Consider the following 12,186-nt stretch of genomic DNA (forward strand, 5'->3'; position numbering starts at 1 on the left):
GAATCCTGCCTCGGGCATGGATGTGTGTGATGTGCTTGGGTTAGTTAAGTTTAAGTAGTTCTAAGTCTAGGGGACTGATGACCTCAGATGTTAAGTCCCATAATGCGTAGAGCCATTTGAACCATTTTTGAGTCACATGGCAATGAGTCAACGGCAGAATCATATTCGGTTGTTGTCACCACACCTTGTTGCATCTTCTGCGGCCGCCGTAGAAGCGTTTCGTTCCGCCAAGCCAGACGAGATTTCAGCTGCAGGACGAAACTTTCTTTAAAGTGTTTGACAAGAAACAGCGTTGGGAGTATGGTGTCATCATACAAGTATTTGGACGTTCATTGTACAGGGTTATTACAAATGATTGAAGCGATTTCACAGCTCTACAATAACATTATTATTTGAGATATTTTCACAATGCTTTGCACACACATACAAAAACTCAAAAAGTTTTTTTAGGCATTCACAGATGTTCGATATGTGCCCCTTTAGTGATTCGGCAGACATCAAGCCGATAATCAAGTTCCTCCCACACTCGGCGCAGCATGTCCCCATCAATGAGTTCGAAAGCATCGTTGATGCGAGCTCGCAGTTCTGGCACGTTTCTTGGTAGAGGAGGTTTAAACACTGAATCTTTCACATAATCCCACAGAAAGAAATCGCATGGGGTTAAGTCGGGAGAGCGTGGAGGCCATGACATGAATTTCTGATCATGATCTCCACCACGACCGATCCATCGGTTTTCCAATCTCCTGTTTAAGAAATGCCGAACATCATCATGGAAGTACGGTGGAGCATCATCCTGTTGAAAGATGAAGTCGGCGCTGTCGGTCTCCAGTTGTGGCATGAGCCAATTTTCCAGCATGTCCGCGGGGTACACGTGAAACTTGCCCGCACGCGTTCAACCGTTTCTTCGCTCACTGCAGGCCGACCCGTTGATTTCCCCTTACAGAGGCATCCAGAAGCTTTAAACTGCGCATACCATCGCCGAATGGAGTTAGCAGTTGGTGGATCTTTGCTGAACTTCGTCCTGAAGTGTCGTTGCACTGTTATGACTGACTGATGTGAGTGCATTTCAAGCACGACATACGCTTTCTCGGCTCCTGTCGCCATTTTGTCTCACTGCGCTCTCGAGCGCTCTGGCGGCAGAAACCTGAAGTGCGGCTTCAGCCGAACAAAACTTTATGAGTTTTTCTGCGTATCAGTAGTGTGTCGTGACCATATGTCAATGAATGGAGCTACAGTGAATTTATGAAATCGCTTCAATCATTTGTAATACCCCGGTATGTCATTCAAGGTTCTTCTGGGCTGCATCGGCGTCATCTGAACTAGCTGCGGCACTCTTATATCAGTGCTTCTGCTGCAGAATGTTTGCCCACAGACCAACACGTCGGTAGCGTCCGCCTGTCGGTCGGCACCGTCCAGAGTGGTGCCCACGGAGATCGACGTCGCGCCGCCGCAGCCGTCGCCGAAAGTTCCGCAGCCTGAGCCGATGTCCGTGGAGACGCCGCCCCCAAAAATTTTCTCGACCTGATCATCGCATCTGCGGCTTTTCAGCTGGGGTTCCCGGTCACTAGCAAGGTGGATACTGGTGTGCGGATTGGAAGCCGCCATCGGCTGTCGCTACAGTCGCTTTCTCCTCATCTACGTCCACATTCAGGCCTGCCCCCCTTGAGACGTCTTGTGACGCAACACTAAACGACGACAGTGCTGGTGTTTGGCGGTGGCGGAATGTGATGTCTCCCAAAGAATGAGGTTCTATGTCGAAGCTGGCACATCACGACAGGACTAGTAAGACAGTCGCTGCCTGACACAGGAACAAATGGCAGACGTCGGCGTAGAAACGCCCTCAAGATGTTCCATACGCCACCGCTGCTGGATGCTGCGGGCTTTCATAATAATAAATGGATTCAAACGGGGGTGGCCCTCAACTACGTACCCTCTGACTCACAGTTGAAATATTAAAAGTTTTGGCTGGTTTCGGTGTCTAGGCGCTGGGATACGTAGTTGCCGCATTACAGGCCCAATACGACTGGGTCTACATTATACGATAAGAATACACACATGAATCGAATGGTCGAAGGTTTCTATCACTCGGCAATTGCGAATCATGAAAGTAACATATAAATTTATTAATGAAAGATTGCAATTAAATAAAATCTGCAGGTACTTAATGACTTTAAATGATGAGTACCATAGTAGAAGTACTTTTGAGAATGCGGTATATTTCTGCAAAACACTTATTGGTGTCGCTGGCCCAGTAATTAAATAAAATATAAGTTGAACAACAGGGAAACAATAGATTCCTGCTGCAGGTAGTTAGTTACGAACGACAACATAGCTTGCGAGATATTCACTTCTAAACGGATACTACGTCTTCACTCTAGGAACCACGGAAATCTCACACGTTCATAAGTCGACACTCCGAAGCATTTCTATCTCCCGCGATCACGCCCAAACCGCTCCATACTCTCCCAGTCTTTCCTGAGGCGTCCAGCACTCCCCGTGTCCTGTGCCGTATTCCCCGAAACGATCCTCTTCCCCCACTTCCATACAGTCTCACCATTAACGAGCGCTGTGATTGGCTAGAGCGCTCCCTCCATGTCTCCAAGCCGACATACACTCACAAACATATTGAAACACATACTAAATACTGGATTTACATTTAAATAACTTGAAATTAAGTAAATATTCCTACGGCTGGACCATAAACACGCTCTAACACACATTATTAAATACCTAAACAAATTAAATGAACATATATCAAAGGAATAGCAGCAAAAGGTAGGCCAGTAGCCTAATGTCTCAGTGCTTTCTAAAACAGAGTAAATATTTAACGAATTTCTTCATGAATAGTATATATCGGATATAAACAAAGACATAGATGGATAAATATATTTATAAGCATGCTGCTACCGTTTTTTTTTTCATGTGACTGTGGTGTACTTATGGCCTGACGCGATCGATAGTAATCGGCCACTTTGACCTCCAATAACTATTCAAGTTACATGCCTGTAATTTATACCATTTTAAGGTTTCCACTAATAGCTTTCTAAAGACACGTCGATCGACGAAATGGGATGAAGCGTTTATATTTTGGAAATTCGTTGCTGGGTGTTACTTGTATAATTTACCGTCAGACACTAAACTTTAAACTAATAGAGATATTGAAAATCTGATTACACCATCAGAATCGGCGTGCAAATAATAGTAATGTACATGTTTCTTTTTAAGGTATAATGATTCATGTGGCTACTATTAATTTCTATACGAACTGTGAAATGTCTGCCATTAAGTTTTCACAAAGTCCGCCATCTTTGGTCCTCCCGGCGCATAGCGTCACCAAGGAATTCCCAGCCACGTGCTCGATGGACCAAGTGGTCCGGCCGTTGTACGGCATCACGCGCTTGCTAACGAGCCGCCCCTTACCTCACAATGCCTGCTTACGTCACGTCACAGCGCAGCGGCGCTCAGCCCACTCGTTAACCATCGCTTACAATGACAGCATCGCCTTACTTCAGATCCAGCAGCGCGACCAGTACTAGAAGCCAGAAATAAGCCAGAACTCTCTTTCTTTCTTTCTTTCTTGGGCCCTTTGTCCCGCTTCAACGCAGGGTCGGCTGTGTTACTACTGATCTGGCAATGTTAGTTGCAGAGGCTGGCCGGATGCCCTTCCTTCCGCCACTCAGAATCCCCCGGGACGGAATTAGTGCACCCCAGCAGTCTGCGTCTAGTGTAAGCCGTGGAATAGTGCGAACTTGGTTCAAATGTCTGCGAGTTGTGTAACTGAGGCGGAACGTGGAGACCAATCCGGTATTCACCTAGCGGTATGTTTTATTGTTCGGTGATAGTAACCAGTGACACTCCTGTGGATCTAGATTGTTTCCAAGTTCCTGCAGAAGTAATCTAAGTTTGCTTCAACGCCACTACACTACCACCCTGGAAGCAGTTACTCCTCAGTCCATTAGGCAGACAGGACTTCAATGCGATATTCAAACGGTAACAAATTAATGAACCTATAGCACATACTCTCGGCATAATTTTCGGTCACGTGTTTGAGTGTAACTAAAACATGACTCCCATCAAGTTACACGATGAGTTTTTGTCTGAATTTCCATAGGCAAAATAAGAGCGGTAAATGGATAAATGACATATCAAATTTACCAGTGTGAATTCTAATTTCGCAAAAAAAAGCAGGCTCTTGTAAGGGAGGCATTACTACTTGCACTATAATCATTCTCTTTTCTGCTATGTGAAGGATTCTCTAGTGAAACATTTTTGAAAATGAAAAATTGTTGGAACTTTTTTACACCTTCGGGCATAGATATTAGAAAAATGTCAAGGCCACACAACAGCAGACTGCACGGACTATATAATCCACCAGGCAAATATCCTCTTGTATTCTTTAAAATTCTACGACTGTGAGTTAATATTGAACTTCAGATTCTCAATCGGCGCCTCATTTCCCGTACATGTAATTCACAGGTGTGTCAAATGTTCGTTTCCCTAAAATGTCAACGTATACGGCGTAATTATCTCCATCTACTTAAAATTTGTAATTTTTTTGACGAAGCTTGTATGGCTACTTAATGTGACTGTACTATCAAAATACGCAATGACACGAACTGTGTAGTGTAATGCATTTACTCAGGTCTGAAGATTTCTCACTTTTAAATAAATGACGGCCGGAGTGACCGAGCTGTTCTAGGCGCTACAGTCTGGAACCGCGCGACCGCTACGGTCGCATGTTCGAATCCTACCTCGGGCATGGATGTGTGTGATGTCCTTAGGTTAGTTAGGTTTAAGTAGTTCTAAGTTCTAGGGGACTGATGACCTCAGAAGTTGAGTCCCATAGTGCTCAGAGCCACTTTTAGATAAATAACTCCACAAAACATCTGACCCTTATCTTTTCAATCTCTTTTTAAATGCCAAAACGTAGTTTCATCTTTCCCTCTGTTAACCTACATGAGCAAGTTAATCGACGCATAAGTTAACAGCCAGTAAAACTGCAAAGATCAGCTCTCTTTTTCAAAAATTTCGCTTCACGTACAGGATGTACGACTTTGTGTCCGGCGTTGTGCGGAAATCAATACCTCCGGCTCCGACGACTGAAAACGCTCTGCCCCGAAACTTCCTGACAGATTAAAACTGTGTGCCCGATGGGAGCTTTCCTTGCTGGTGGAACTGCTCCGCCGACTCAACTATCGAAACACGACTTACGAAGCGCCCTCACAGCTTTGCTTTTGGCTGTACCTCATCTTACACAGTCCGGGTTCGAGTGCCGGTGCGGCACACAGTTTTAATCTGCTAGGAAGGTTCAGATCAGTACGAACTCCGCTGCAGAGTGAGCATTCTTTCTTAGATCAGCCGGACCGCTTCTCTGACTTTCGCACGTAGTGTATTAGTTTCACTCAAACTACACTCATGCTCATAAATTAAGGATAATTGCAGAATGTCGTGCCACACAACGTGGCACTACACAAAACTGGCGCTAATAGCATAGGCAACTAAGGAACACACACGACACAGATCTGTAAGTCCACGGTATTGGTGATAAGTTGAGAAAACCGCCCCAAAACACATGTGCTACGGAACGCCACTGTTTCCTGCGCATGGGCCCCGACATCAGTATGGGATATGATCACCATGCACACGTACGCAGGCCGTACAATGGGTTGGCATACTCTGGATCGGGTGGTCGAGCAGCTTGTGGGGTATAGCCTCCCATTGTTGCACCAGTGCCTGTCGGAGCTCATTAAGTGTCTTAGGGATTTGAAGACGTGCAGTCTGGAGAACAAGCAGGCCACTCCATTCGCCTGAAATCTTCTGTTTCAAGGTACTCTTCCACGATGGCAGCTCGGTGGGGCCGTGCGTTATCATCCATGAGGAGGAAAAAATGGTTCAAATGGCTCTGAGCACTATGGGACTCAACTACTGAGGTCATTAGTCCCCTAGAACTTAGAACTAGTTAAACCTAACTAACCTAAGGACATCACAAACATCCATGCCCGAGGCAGGATTCGAACCTGCGACCGTAGCGGTCTTGCGGTTCCAGACTGCAGCGCCTTTAACCGCACGGCCACTTCGGCCGGCCTCCATGAGGAAGAAGGTGGGACCCAATGCACCCCTGAAAAGGCGGACATACTGGTGCAAAATGACGTCCCGATACCCCTGACCTCTTACAGTTCCTCTGTCAAAGACATGCAATGGTGTACGTGCACCGATCATAATCTCACCCAACACCATCAAACCACGACCTCCATACAGGTCCCTTTCAAGGACATTAAGTGGTTGGTATCTGGTTCCTGGTTCACTCCAGATGAAAACCCGGCGAGAATCACTGTTCAGACCATACCTGGACTCGTCCGTAAACATAACCTGGGACCACTGTTCCAATGACCATGTACTGTGTTCTTGACACCAGGCCTTACGGGCTCTCCTGTGACCAGGGATCAGTGGAATGCACCTTGCAGGTGTCCAGGCGAATAAACCATGTCTGTTCACTCGTCAGTAGACTGTGTGTCCGGACACAATTGTTCCAGTGGCTGTGGTAAGGCCCCGAGCAAGGCTACCTGCAGTACTCCATGGTCGTCTGCTGGCACTGATGGTGAGATATCGGTCTTCTTGTGGTGTTGTACACTGTGTACGTCCCGAACTGTAGCGTCTGGACGCGTTTCCTGTCTGCTGGAATCGTTGCCATAATGTTGAGATCACACTTTGTGGCATACGAGGGTCCGTGCTACGACCTGCTGTGTTTGACCAGCCTCCAGTCGCTCTAGTATTCTACCCTTCATAACGTCATCACTATGTGTTCTTTGATCCATTTTCAACACACAGTCACCATTAGCACGTCTGAAAACGTCTGCACACTTACTCGCTGCACCGTACTCTGACATGCACCAACACACCTCTGTGTATGTGGACTGCTGCCAGCGCCACCGTGCGACGACCGCAGGTCAAATGCACCGCATGGCCATACCCCTAGGCGATTTAAACCGGCAAACCGCCCAGCAGAGCGTTGTTTCACCATGTATCAGCATTATCCTTAATTTATGAGCATGAGTGTAGATGATTAAGAGTGGTCTTGGAAAGAAATCCGAGAAAACGGGGTCGCAATTTAGTACTTTAGACTGGTGTGTTAGTAGCGTCTGCTCATAGCGTTGTACACGAACTCAAATCAAAACTCTAAAAGGCAATCATAGTGCACCGATTGATCAGTTCAGATACTGGTGCTCGGCATTTGTGCTGCAACTGGCTGTTTCAGTCTACACTTGACAGAGAGGTTGGTTGTGAAATACTCTTATTTTCTAATTAAGTATGGCACATTTATCAGGGTTAGATCGATGTTGGAATTTTGAAAATTGCCGTCAGTTACATCAAGAGGTTCTGCATGATGTGTTAACATTGAGGTATGCAATTTATGCAACATAAATTACACTGGCTCCCAAATTTTCACTTTTTATTTTTTACAGAAAGAAAATTAGCTGTGTTTTACAGATTTAGATGCGTTGTGCACGTATATCGTGATAAAAATTGTCTCCTAGCTCAGGGTTACAAGTAAATAAGGTGGTTTCGGACATTATGAGAGCTACGTGCAAAGGCATTTTGAAAGGGGTTCCTCTGCTGTTAGTGAGGGAGGTGGACCCTTCCAGTACAATTTGACAACACTGCTTCACACCACGACTCACGGACGCACCATCCAGTCATGTGAGCATTGTCTAATGTAGAAACCAGATACGATTTTAGCTGGCGTATTTCATGGCTGCGTGCTCTTGTGCTGCGTTGATTCACGTCTACATCTATGTCTACATACATACTCCGCAATCCACCATACGGTGCGTGGCGGAGGGTACCTCGTACCACAACTAGCATCTTCTCTCCCTGTTCCACTCCCAAACAGAACGAGGGAAAAATATATGCCTCTGTACGAGCCCTAATCTCTCTTATCTTATTATCTTATCTTTGTGGTCTTTCCGCGAAATATAAGTTGGTGGCAGTAAAATTGTACTGCAGTCAGCCTCAAATGCTGGTTCTCTAAATTTCCTCAGTAGCGATTCACGAAAAGAACGCCTCCTTTCCTCCAGAGACTCCCACCCGAGTTCCTGAAGCATTTCCGTAACACTCGCGTGATGATAAAACCTACCAGTAACAAATCTAGCAGCCTGCCTCTGAATTGCTTCTATGTCCTCCCTCAATCCGACCTGATAGGGATCCCAAACGCTCGAGCAGTATTCAAAAATAGGTCGTATTCGTGTTTTATAAGCGGTCTCCTTTACAGATGAACCACATCTTCCCACAATTCTACCAATGAACCAAAGACGACTATCCGCCTTCCCCACAACTGCCGTTACATGCTTGTCCCACTTCATATCGCTCTGCAATGTTACGCCCAAATATCTAATCGACGTGACTGTGTCAAGCGCTACACTACTAATGGAGTATTCAAATTTCCTCAGTAGCGATTCACGAAAAGAACGCCCCCTTTCCTCCAGAGACTCCCACCCGAGTTCCTGAAGCATTTCCGTAACACTCGCGTGATGATCAAATCTACCAGTAACAAATCTAGCAGCCCGCCTCTGAATTGCTTCTATGTCCTCCCTCAATCCAACCTGATAGGGATCCCAAACGCTCGAGCAGTACTCAAAAATAGGTCGTATTAGTGTTTTATAAGCGGTCTCCTTTACAGATGAACCACATCTTCCCAAAATTCTACCAATGAACCGAAGACGACTATCCGCCTTCCCCACAACTGCCGTTACATGCTTGTCCCACTTCATATCGCTCTGCATTGTTACACCCAAATATCTAATCGACGTGACTGTGTCAAGCGCTACACTACTAACGGAGTATTCAAACATTACGGGATTCTTTTTCCTATTCATCTGCATTAATTTATATATATCTATATTTATAGTTAGCTGCCATTCTTTACACCAATCACGAATCCTGTCCAAGTCATCTTGTATCCTCCTACAGTCACTCAACGACTACACCTTCCCGTACACCACAGCATCATCAGCAAACAGCCGCACATTGCTATCCACCTTATCCAAAAGATCATTTATGTAGATATAAAACAACAGCGGACATACCACACTTCCCTGGGGCACTCCAGATGATACCCTCACCTCCGATGAACACTCACCATCGAGGACAACGTACTGGGTTCTATTACTTAAGAAGTCTTCGAGCCACTCACATATTTGGGAGCCAACCCATATGCTCGTACCTTAGATAGGAGTCTGCAGTGGGGCACCGAGTCAAACGCTTTCCGGAAGTCAAGGAATATGGCATCCGTCAGATACCCTTCATCCATGATTCGCCAGATATCATGTGAAAAAAGGGCGAGTTGCGTTTCGCAGGAGCGATGCTTTCTAAAGCTTGCTGATGCATGGACACCAACTTCTCTGTCTCCAGGAAATTCATTATATTCGAACTGAGAATATGTTCGAGAATCCTGCAACAAACCGATGTTAAGGATATTGGTCTGTAATTTTGTGTTACTGGAACGAGTGCCGTGGCGGTTGTCAGTGAAAGTATGTGAAGTGTTGAAACTGAAGGACTCTATTATTGTGGCTGTGCACTTTCAAAAAAATGCCACACAACTGCAGTAACAAACCTGATAATTTTTGTCACATTTGTGTAGATGTTATTTGTGGTTCAAGAAGGGTACCATTGACTAAAGCAGTGAAACAAGCATAGGCCTTGTATTTTGGGCTCGAGTTCGAGATCAAGATAAATCGTTAGCTCCCCACCTCCCATTCATCTACACTGAGTGTTTGGATGCATGGTAAAAGCATCTCCACGAATTTTGGTGTGCCTGCTATTTGGCGTGAACCCACAAATCATGCATCTGATTGCTATTTTTGTATGGCACCACCCTTGAGGAAAGGAGTCAATACCAAATGAAAGAGGAACCCTACCTGTCATTCACCCTGTGGCTCATGGCAAAGTATTGCCAGTTCATGTTGTTCTCCCGTATACCACCATCAAGCAGCGATAGCGAACATGTTGAAGCGTCACATAACAGCCGAAAAAATGCAATCATCCGCCAGTAACACTGAAATACATTTAAACCAACATCGTCATCAAAAGAACCACACAAAATCGTACAGTCAGTGATCTGGTTAGGGATTTAGATGAAGCAAAACGTATAACCCACCTCTTGGCCTCATGAATGCACAGTGGAATTTCTTCGCTGACACAGTGAGTGTTCTGGAGCGTCAGAAAAAACTTGAGTGTCATTTCAGTACCAAAGGTAACAGTACATTCTGCAGTGACATTCACGACTTGTCGGAGGCCCTGATCATTACACACAAACCAGACGAGTGGAGACTCTTTATGGATGGCTCAAAGCAAGCCTGAAGGCAGTACTGTTATACAACAGTAATGAAAGGCCGTCCATCCCTGTCGCACATGCTGCCTTAGCTAAGGAAAGTTATACCATGTAGAAACTCATTGTAAACTGCATTAATTACAATAATCATAACTGGTTGATGTGGGTAGATTTCAGAGTCATTACGATTTGTTCGGTTTGCAAGGAGGTTACACTAAGTATTACTGCTACGTGTGTGAGTGGGACAGTCGCTCAAGACAAAATCACTACACACAGAGAGGATGGCCCCCACTAACAGCTCTCGTGCCTGAGTAAAAAAATACTGCCGAAGAATCTCTAGCGAGTCCGAAAAAAAATTGTTCTCCCACCGTTGCACATTAATTCGGGGCTCAAGATAGCATTTGTTAAGGCTGTGCACAGGAATGACGCAGCATTTCAGTATTTGTGTAAGAAGTTTCCTTGACTCAGCACAGAGATCAAAAATGGGATATTCATTGGTCCACAGATCAGGCAGTTGCTGGGGGACACACAATTTGAGTCCACTCTAATCACTGATCAGATGCATGCGTGACATTGTTTTCGTAACGCGACAACATTGTTCTTGGGAAACAGTAGAATGTAAAGTTACATGGACCTTGTAGACGAACTCATTCGTGCTTATAAAGTCATTGGCTGCAACACGACCCTGAAGATGCACTTCCTTTACTCTCACATCGAGGTGTTCCGAGAGAACTGTGGTGCATTCATTGGCGTGCACGGCGAGCAGTTCCACGAGGACATTTCTGTGATGGAACAGCGGTATACAGGGCGGTGGACTACTGCTAAGTTGGCTTATTTTTGCTGGATGCTACGGGAGATGCTCCAGACACTAACCACACGAAAAAGGCAAAGAAACAGCGCGAATAAACTACGTAAGTTCAGTTAATGTATTACATCCTATTGATTAAATTAGTAATACATGTCAAACATGTTGTTGTTGTGGTCTTCAGTCCAGAGACTGGTTTGATGCAGCTCTCCAAGCTACTCTATCCTGTGCAAGGTTCTTCATCTCCCAGTACCTACTGCAACCTACATCCTTCTGAATCTGCCTAGTTTATTCATCTCTTGGTCTCCCTCTACGATTTTTACCCTCCACGCTGCCCTCCAATACTAAATTGGTGATGCCTCAGAATATGCCCTACCAACCGATCCCTTCTTCTAGTCAAGGTGTGCCACAAATTTCTCTTCTCTCCAATTCTATTCAATACCTCCTCATTTGTTATGTGATCTACCCATCTAATCTTCAGCATTCTTCTGTAGCACTTTTCGAAAGCTTCTATTCTCTTCTTGTCTAAACTATTTATCGTCCACGTTTCACTTCCATACATGGCTACACTCCATACAAATACTTTCAGAAACGACTTCCTCACACTTAAATCTATATTCGATGTTAACAAATTTCTCTTCTTCAGAAACGCTTTCTTTGCCATTGCCAGTCTATATTTTATATCCTCTCTACTTCGACCATCATCAGTTATTTTGCTCCCCAAATAGCAAAGCTCCTTTATTACTTTAAGCGTCTCATTTCCTAATCTAATTCCGGCAGCATCACCCGATTTAATTCGACTACATTCCATTATCCTCGTTTTGCTTTTGTTGATGTTCATCTGATATCCTCCTTTCAAGACACTGTCCATTCCGTTCAACTGCTCTTCCAGGTCCTTTGTCAAACATAAAGCCTCATTTTACGTGTAGCCCTAAGCTAGGAGACAATTTTAATCGTGATATTTGTGTTCAGCGCAACGAAATCTATAAGGACCGTGTCTGCTTTGATTTCTGCAAGAAATCCACGTGGCCAGTGTTACTGGACTGATCTTTTT

Source organism: Schistocerca serialis, chromosome 3, assembly GCF_023864345.2.
Source record: "Schistocerca serialis cubense isolate TAMUIC-IGC-003099 chromosome 3, iqSchSeri2.2, whole genome shotgun sequence".
In the NCBI taxonomy this organism is placed as follows: Eukaryota; Metazoa; Arthropoda; class Insecta; order Orthoptera; family Acrididae; genus Schistocerca; species Schistocerca serialis.